Source organism: Papio anubis, chromosome 6, assembly GCF_008728515.1.
Source record: "Papio anubis isolate 15944 chromosome 6, Panubis1.0, whole genome shotgun sequence".
In the NCBI taxonomy this organism is placed as follows: Eukaryota; Metazoa; Chordata; class Mammalia; order Primates; family Cercopithecidae; genus Papio; species Papio anubis.
This window is the reverse complement of record NC_044981.1, coordinates 101041407-101049951: the sequence shown is the minus strand read 5'-3', so window position 1 is coordinate 101049951 and position 8545 is coordinate 101041407. Positions and strand designations below refer to the sequence as shown.

At 41.4% G+C, this 8545-nt stretch overlaps 1 pseudogene; it reads right to left on the bottom strand.

The window, feature by feature from the left end:
• Positions 1-6416: 6416 nt before the first annotated feature.
• LOC101009404 lies at positions 6417-8100 on the bottom strand (annotated as a pseudogene).
• Between the last annotated feature and the right edge of the window lie 445 nt (positions 8101-8545).

Genomic DNA, 8545 nt, shown 5'->3' with positions numbered 1-8545 from the left:
ACATCTATTTTTTTTTTTTTTTTTTTAATTATGGCCATTCTTGTAGGAGTAAGGTGGTATCACATTGTGGTTTTGATTTGCATTTCCCTGATCATTAGTGATGGTGACCATTTTTTCATACATTTGTTGGTCACTTGTGTATCTTCTTTGGGAATTTTCTATTCATATCCTGAGCCCACTTTTTGACAGGATTATTTGGTTTTTCTCCCTGATTTGTTTGAGTTCCTTGTAGATTCTGGAAATTAGTCCTTTGTCAGATGCATAGTTTGTGAATATTTTCTCCCACTCTGTGGGTTGTCTGTTTACTAGGCTGATTATTTCTTTTGCCGTGCAGAGGCTTTTTAGTTTAATTAAGTCCCATCTATTTATCTTTGTTTTTGTTAAATTTGCTTTTGGGTTCTTGGTCATTAACTCTTTGCCCAAGCCAATGTCTACAAGAGTTTTTCCAATGTTATCTTCTAGAATTTTTAGGATTTCAGGTCTTAGATTTAAGTCTTTGATCCATCTTGGGTTGATTTTTATATAAAGTGAGAGACCAGATCCAATTTCATTCTCCTACATGTGGTTTGTCAGTTACCCCAGCACCATTTGTTGAATAGGGTATCCTTTCCCCACTTTATGTTTTTGTTTGCTTTGTCGAAAATCAATTGGCTATAAGTATTTGACTTTATTTCTGGGTTCTCTATTCTGTTCCATTGCTCTACATGCCTATTTTTATACCACTACCATGCTGTTTTGTTAACTATAGCCTTGTAGTATAGTTTGAAGTCAGGTAATACGATGCCTCCAGATTTGTTCTTTTTGCATAGTCTTGCTTTGGCTATGCAGGCTCTTTTTTTGTTCCATATGAATTGTAGGATTGTTTTTTCTAGTTCTGTAAGAATGATAATGGTATTTTGATGAGAATTGCATTGAATTTATAGATTGGTTTTGGGAGTACGTTCATTTTCACAATATTGATTCTACCTATCCATGAGCATGAGATGTTTCCATTTGTGTTGCCTGTGATTTCTTTCAGCAGTGTTTTGTAGTTTTCCTTGTAGAGATTTTTCACCTCCTTGGTTAGGTGTATTCCTAAGTATTTTATTTTATTTTATTTTATTTTATTTTATTTTATTTTATTTTATTTTATTGCAGCTGTTGTAAAGGGGGTTGAGTTCTTGACTTGATTCTCAGCTTGGTCACTGTTGGTGTATAGCAGTGCTTCTGGTTTGTGTACATTGATTTTGTATGCTGAAACTTTACTGATTCATTTATCATATCTAGGAGCTTTTTGGATGAGTCTTTAGGGTTTTTAGGTATAAGTTATATCATCAATGAACAGTGACAATCTGACTTCCTCTTTTTGTATCAGGGTAGTACTGGCTTCATAGAATGATTTGGGGGGATTCCCTTTTACTCTATCTTTTGGAATAGTTTTGGTAGAATTGGTACCAATTCTTCTTTGAGTGTCTGATAGAATTCAGCTGTGAATTCATCTGGTGCTGGACTTTTTTTTTGGCTGGTAATTTTTTCATTACTCTTTCAGTCTCTTGTTATTGGTGTGTTCAGAATTTCTGTCTCTTCTTGGTTTAATCTAGGAAGGTTGTATATTTCCAGGAATTTATCTATTTCCTCTAGGTTTTCTAGTTTGCGTGCATGAAGATGTTCATAGTAGCCTTGAATGATGTTTTATATTTCTGTGGTATCAGTTATAATATCTCCCATTTCATTTCTAATTGAGCTTATTTGGATCTTCTCTCTTCTTTTCTTGGTTAATCTTGCTAATGGTCTATCAATTTTGCTTATCTTTTCAAACAACCAGCTTTTTGCTTCATTTATCTTTTGCATTTTTTTGTTTCAATTTCATTTAGTTTTGCTCTTATCTTTGTTTTTTCTTTTCTTCTTCTGTGTTTGGGTTTGGTTTGTCCTTGTTTCTCTAGTTCCTTGTGAGCTTAGATTGTCTATTTGTGCTCTTTGAGATTCTTTGATGTAGGCACTAAATGCTATGAACTTTCCTCTGAACAGCACTTTTGCTGTATCCCAGAGGTTTCACTATTATCATTCATTTCCAAGAATTTTTTGATTTCCATCTTGATTTCATTGTTGAACCAAAGATCATTCTGGAGCAGATTATTTAATTTCCATGTATTTCTATAGTTTTGAGGGTTCCTTTTGGAGTTAATTTCCAATTTTATTCCCCTGTAGTCTAAGAGACTACTTGATTAATTTCAATTTTCTTAAATTTATTGAGACTTGTTTTGCAGCCTATCATATGGTCCATCTTGGAGAATGTTCCATGTGCTGATGAAAAGAATGTATGTTCTGCAGTTGTTGAGTAGAATGTTCTGTAAATAATTGTTAAGCTAATCTGTTCTAGGGTATAGTTTAAGTCAATTGTTTCTTTGTTGACTTTCTGTTTTGATGACCTGTCTAGTGCTCAGTGGAGTATTGAAGTCCCCCACTATTATTGTGTTGCCATCTATCTTATTTCTTAGGTGTAGTGGTAATTGCTTTATAAATTTGAGAGCTCTGGTATTAGGTGCATATGTATTTAGGATTGTGATATCTTCCTGTTGGACTAATCCTTTTATCATTATTTAATGTCCCTCTTTGTCTTTTTTAACTGTTGCTGCTTTAAAATCTGTTTTGTCTGATGTAAGAATAGCTACCCCTGCTTGCTTTTGGTTTCCATTTGCATAGAATGTATCTTTTCACCCCTTTACCTTAAGTTTATGTGAGTCCTTTTTTGTTAGAAGAATCTCTTGAAGACAACAGATACTTGGTTGGTGGACTTTTATGCATTCTGCCATTCTGTATCTTTTAAGTGGGGCATTTAGGCAATTTACATTCAATGTAAAATGGAGATGTGAGGTACTATTCTATTCATCATGCTCGTTGTTGGCTGAATACCGGTTTCCCCCATCCCCCACTTTTGTTATTGTTTTATAGGCCCTGTGACATTTATACTTTAAGGAGGTTCTATTTTGGTGTATGTTGAGGTTTTGTTTCAAGATTATAACTCCTTTTTGCATTTCTTGTAGTGCTGGCTTGATAAGGGCAAATTCTCTCAGCATTTGTTTGTCTGAAGAAGACTGTATCTCCCTTTCATTTATGAAGTTTAGTTTTACTGGATACAAAATTATTGGCTGATAATTATTTTGTTTAAGGAGGCTGAAGATAGGACCCTAATCCCTTCTGGCTTATAGGGTTTCTGCTGAGAAATCTGCTGTTAATCTGATAGATTTTCTTTTATAGTTTACCTGATGCTTTTGCCTCACAGCTCTTCAGATTCTTTCCTTTGTCTTGACTTTAGATAACCTGATGACTATGTGCCTAGGTGATTATCTTTTTGTGATGAATTTCCCAGGTGTTCTTTAAGCTTCTTATATTTGGATGTCTGGATGTGTAGCAAGACGAGGGAAGTTTTGCTTGATTATTGCTGCAAATAAGTTTTCTGAACTTTTAAATTTCCTTCTTCCTCAGGAACACCAATCATTCTTAGGTTTGGTTGTGTAACATAATCCCAAATTTCTTGGAGGCTTTGTTTATTTATTTATTTTTTATTCTTTACTCTTTGTCCTTGTCAGATGGGGTTAATTTGAAAGCCTAGTCTTTGAGCTCTGAAGTTCTTTCTTTTACTTGTGTGATTCTATTATTGAAACTTTCCAGTATATTTTGTATTTCTTTAAGTTTATTATTTCCAGCAGGTATGATTGTCTTTTCTTTATGATACCTATTTCTCAGGATATGGATTCACCATATCCTGTAACATTTTCTAAATTTCTTTAAGTTGGTTTTTACCTTTCTCTGGCACCTCCTTGAGTAGCTTAATAATCAATCTTCTGAATTATTTGTCTGGCAATTCAGAGATTTCTTCTTGGTTTATATCCATTGCCAGGGAGCTAGTATGATCTTTTGGGGGTATTATAGAACCATGTTTTGTCACGTTACCATAAATACTTTTCTGGTTCCTCTTCATTTGGGTAGACTGTTTTAGTAGAAAGATTTGGAACTCAAGGGCTATTCAGATTCTTTCATCCCACGAGGTGATCACTTTTGTGCTACTCTCCCACTTCCCCTGGGGATGGGGCCTCCTGAGAGCCAGACTGCAGTGATTGCTATTTCCCTTCTGGATCTAGCCATCCAGCTGGGCTACCAGGTCCTGGGCTGGTGCAGGGGAATGTCTGCAAAGAATCCAGTGATGTGATCTGTCTTCAGATCTTCCAGCCATGGATACCAGCACCTGCTCCAGTGGAGGTGGCAGGAAAGTAAAGTAGACTCTGTAGGAGTCCTTGATTATAGTTTTGTTTATTGCACTGGTTTTCTTGAATGCTGGTTATGCTAGCAATGAAGTTGTCATGTGGACAGACTCAAGACCTCTGGTTAGCCAGGGTGTTGCAGGCAGTGGAATTAGCTGTTGTTTTCTCCTTCTTTGGAGCAGGGTTGTTCTGTTATGAATTGCTGTAATGGCTTGAGTTGGTTGACCTCCAGCCAGGAGGTGGCACTTTCAAGAGAGCACTAGCTGGAGTAGTTGAAGGCTGATATAAGCTTGCCCTACCTTGGCCAGAAGAAGCACTCAAGTTTTGCAGGCAATGGATGGGGCCATAGAGCTTCCAAGACTTTATGTCTTTTGTCTTCAGCTACCAGGGTGGGTAGAGAAAAACCATCAGACTGGGGCAGGGTTAGGTGGGTCTGAATTCAGAATCTCCTTGGGCAGGGCTTGCCACAGTCACTGTTTGTGGCCAAGGATGGGAGGTGTTTCTCTAGCCAATAGAGTTATGTTCATAGTGGGATTGTGGTTGCCTCTGCTGCATCTTACAGGTCACCAGGGAAGTTGGGGGAAACCAGCAGTGACAGGCCTCACCTAGCTCCCACACAGCCAGCAAAGGCCAGTCTCACTCCCGCCATACCCCACCAACATCCCAAAGTTTATATCCAGGCAGTGGGTCATCGGGGGTGAGATCTTGCCCCAGGCTACAAACCTCCCCGCTGAGAAAGCAAACAGTCTCAGGCCTTGCCCCTTCCTGCATGCCTGCCTGCACCATGCACTGTGGCTTCTGCATTTGTATCTGCACTTTCCATTTGCAGTACCCCTGCCCTTGATCTGCTTAGGTAAATTCAAGCTCAGTCGAAATTATTACAAAGTTCATCTAGAATCTTCCTTCACCCTGTGGCCCCTCCCCAATTCCACTGGCTGCTGTTGCTGTCCCCAAGGACTACTGTGAGATAAAGCCAGGAATGGTTTCCCTGGGCTTGAGCTGGGGACCGGCAGTGCCTACAGGACTTATCCTGCTGCTGCTTCTACTTTTATATTTTGCCCAACTCAAAATCCATTTCAATTGTAGGTAAGGTTAAATCCTGCTGTGATCTGGATTTGCAGGTTCCCCAGTGGGGATGTGTGTTCAGAGGCAGACTTTTCCCTTCTCACACTCAGGGAACTCACAATTTTTTGGCCGTCTCACAGAGTTTATAGCAGCAAACCACTTCTTTCCGTATACGTATATGTTAATATTGAGTGTCAACCTGATTGGATTCAAGGATCCAAAGTATTGATCCTGGGTGTGTCTGCGAGGGTGTTGCCAAAGGAGATTAACATTTGAGTCAGTGGGCTGGGAAAGGCAAACCCACCCTTAATCTGGATGAGCACCATCTAATCAGCTGCCAACATGGCTAGAATATAAAGTAGGCAGAAAAACGTGAAAAGACGAGACTGGCCTAGCCTCCCAGCCTACATCTTTCTCCCGTACTGGATGCTTCCTGCCCTCGAACATCGGACTCCATGTGGTTCAGTTTTGGGACTCAGACTGTCTTCCTTGATCCTCAGCTTGCAGATGGCCTATTGTGAGACCTTCTCATCATGTGAGTTAATACTTAATAAACTCCCTTTGATATCATATCTGTCTATCCTATTAGTTCTGTCCCTCTAGAGAACCCTACAATGTATGTGTGTTTATTTATTTTATTTTTTAACCTTCCAAAGTTTAATCAATCAACTCCTTAGAAGCAAAATCTAACAATTACTCTAAATACTCTAAAAGTCAACAGAGTAAAATCTCAAAGTACTTTCTCATCTTCCTAATTCTAACTTTAAAAGGAGTCCCTCCATGAAGTGTCTGTACTTTCACGAGGATGTCAGGGAGGACTCGTTGATTTTCACACTGGATAATGTTAAACCGCTCCAGTTTCAGAGACTCATTAAAAAGAAGATTCATTATGTTAAAACGTCCACATCCCCAAGTTAAAAATGGATACTGAATAAGACAGCATCCATATTTCTGGAGAAAAATCAGTACACATGTCACTTCTGTTACAGAAATCCATTTACAGCATCTGTCCCGCTCCGTGGAAGCAACCGGTCTCAGGCATCTCCAGTCTCACCACCTCATTGCACACATGAGAGGCTTGGAAGGCTTTGAGCAGAAGCCAAGGTCCCATCAAGGGTCCAGACTTTCAGTGCCCCCTTTGTTTTTATTGCGTCTGGGCTGCTTTAGCTCTGAGGGACTGCCCTGAGCGTCTCTTACTAAATTCTTCTGCAGAAGGGGTGGAAATTACATTGATTGGTACAGACTTTGGTGGAGTGTCTGTCTCTAAGGGTATTAAGTTTATTCTCCAGGGTGTTGTCTTGCTCCAGGCTTGCAATGTGTACAGAGTGACCCTCTGGGATGGGTGAGCTTTTGTGTTTTAACTACTGGGCGGCAGGATCTTCTCCTCCGAAGGCCTCAGCAAGGAGTTTTTGACAGCAGAATGATAGAGAGAGGGTCCCTGATGGCTGTTGGGGCTGGGGCCTGTCTGGCCTGAGGTGGGGTCGAGCAGGGGTTGCTGGGGTCTTAGGTTCTGCTGGCAGTTGTTCCCTCTACTGGTCTGGATCCTGGCAAAGACCCTCGGTGTGTCTGACTCTTGGTTTTCTTTGCTGTGTCAGGAGTTCTCGTGCTCAAAACTGACTTCTCTTTTAAAAGAATTCCAAGTTCGCCTTTCACAAATGTCACAAATGAGCAGTAACTGTCTGTGGAAGAAATGGCCAGGAAGGCACCATCGCTAGACCATGAAATGTCACTGGAGGTGTGGTAATGTATATTAGACACGTAGCCAAAAGGGAAGGACTCCTGGGTGTCCAGAAGCACAGAGTCCTCCTAAGCCACAGCAAATACCAGGCAGTAGGGCAGACCCATCTGCTCCACACCTGTTTCCACCACCGGCCTCAGTTCAAAGTAGACCAGACAGCTGCCAACAGCAAGAGTGACTTTTCTAGGACCCAGAAAAGATGAGCGATGGGCCTTTTAAGATTCTTCCTGGAGAAAACGTAAGTGGTGTTCATTACATTTTCACCAGATTCCGCACATCCAACTGGTGTGAGGAGCAAAGACCCATCGGGAGTGAAACTCAGTCTATGGAAGAACAACTTCACACTGTCATCGTGAAACGCCCAGTAGCTTCTTGCCTCTCCTTCAGCCCCTATTCCAGATAGCATCTTTGAAACATTAAAAGCCACACGCATCTTCTGTATACTGTATACCCGCAGCACCCTGTCACAGCTCAGAGTAGCAACATATTGACTTAAATGGTCCCAGTTTACTCCTTGGACGTAACTTTTATGTTATGTTAATCGATATTTTTTGTCCTTTATTGATGATCCTATAAACATCAATTGTCCCATATGATGGCTGTGCTATCCACAGAGGCAGAGGCCATTAAATTCCCATCAGTTGCCCAGCAAATATCATACACATCTTCTAAGGGGCCCCGCAGAGTCTTCACAATCGTCCAGTTCTTCTTGTTCAGCTGGGCCTGGTCCTCATCCTGAAAAGCGATCTGTTCCAGGTCCTTGTTATCATTCACCTTCTACAACAGGATGACAGCATCATCTCCTGCCGATGCTAAAATTTCCCCAGTTGGAGAAAAGTGCAGGACATTGATGGCTTTGGTATGATGAGCAAGATTGGACAAAAATTCCACGATGGCATTTCCATCTGGTCCCTTTTCTACCTTCCAGATCCTGACAGCGGAATGTACACCTGCAGACACCAGTCTGTGCGTCCTCCCAGTAGTCCCATGCTGGAAGTCGAGGCTGTACACAGGCTCTTTGTCGTGCCAGGCTATTTCACAAGTGATTACTCTCATCCTCCTGAGTCTTGAAGGGGCAAAACGTTTCTCTGACACCATTCTGCAGGGACCTGGATGGTCAGTGGTGCCGTCACCTCCTGTGCAGGGCTGTGCTGCTTCCTGCGCGTGCCGCAGGCCCTGACCCCACATGGACGGGACCCATGTTTTTATTTTTATTTCTGTTTTTTGAGACAGAGTGCTCTGTCCCCCAGGTTGGAGTGCAGTGGCACAATCTCAGCTCACTGCAACCTCTAGCTACTGGGCTCAAGCAGTCCTCCCACCACAGCCTCCAGAGTAGCTGGAACTACAGACAGGTACCACAATGCCCAGCTAATTTTTGTAGAGGCAGGGCCTTGCTATGTTGCCCAGGCGGTTCTCGAACTCCTGGACTCAAGCAATCCTCCAACCTCAGTCTCCCAAAGTGCTAGGATTACAGGTGTGAGCTATTGCAACCAGTCATGTA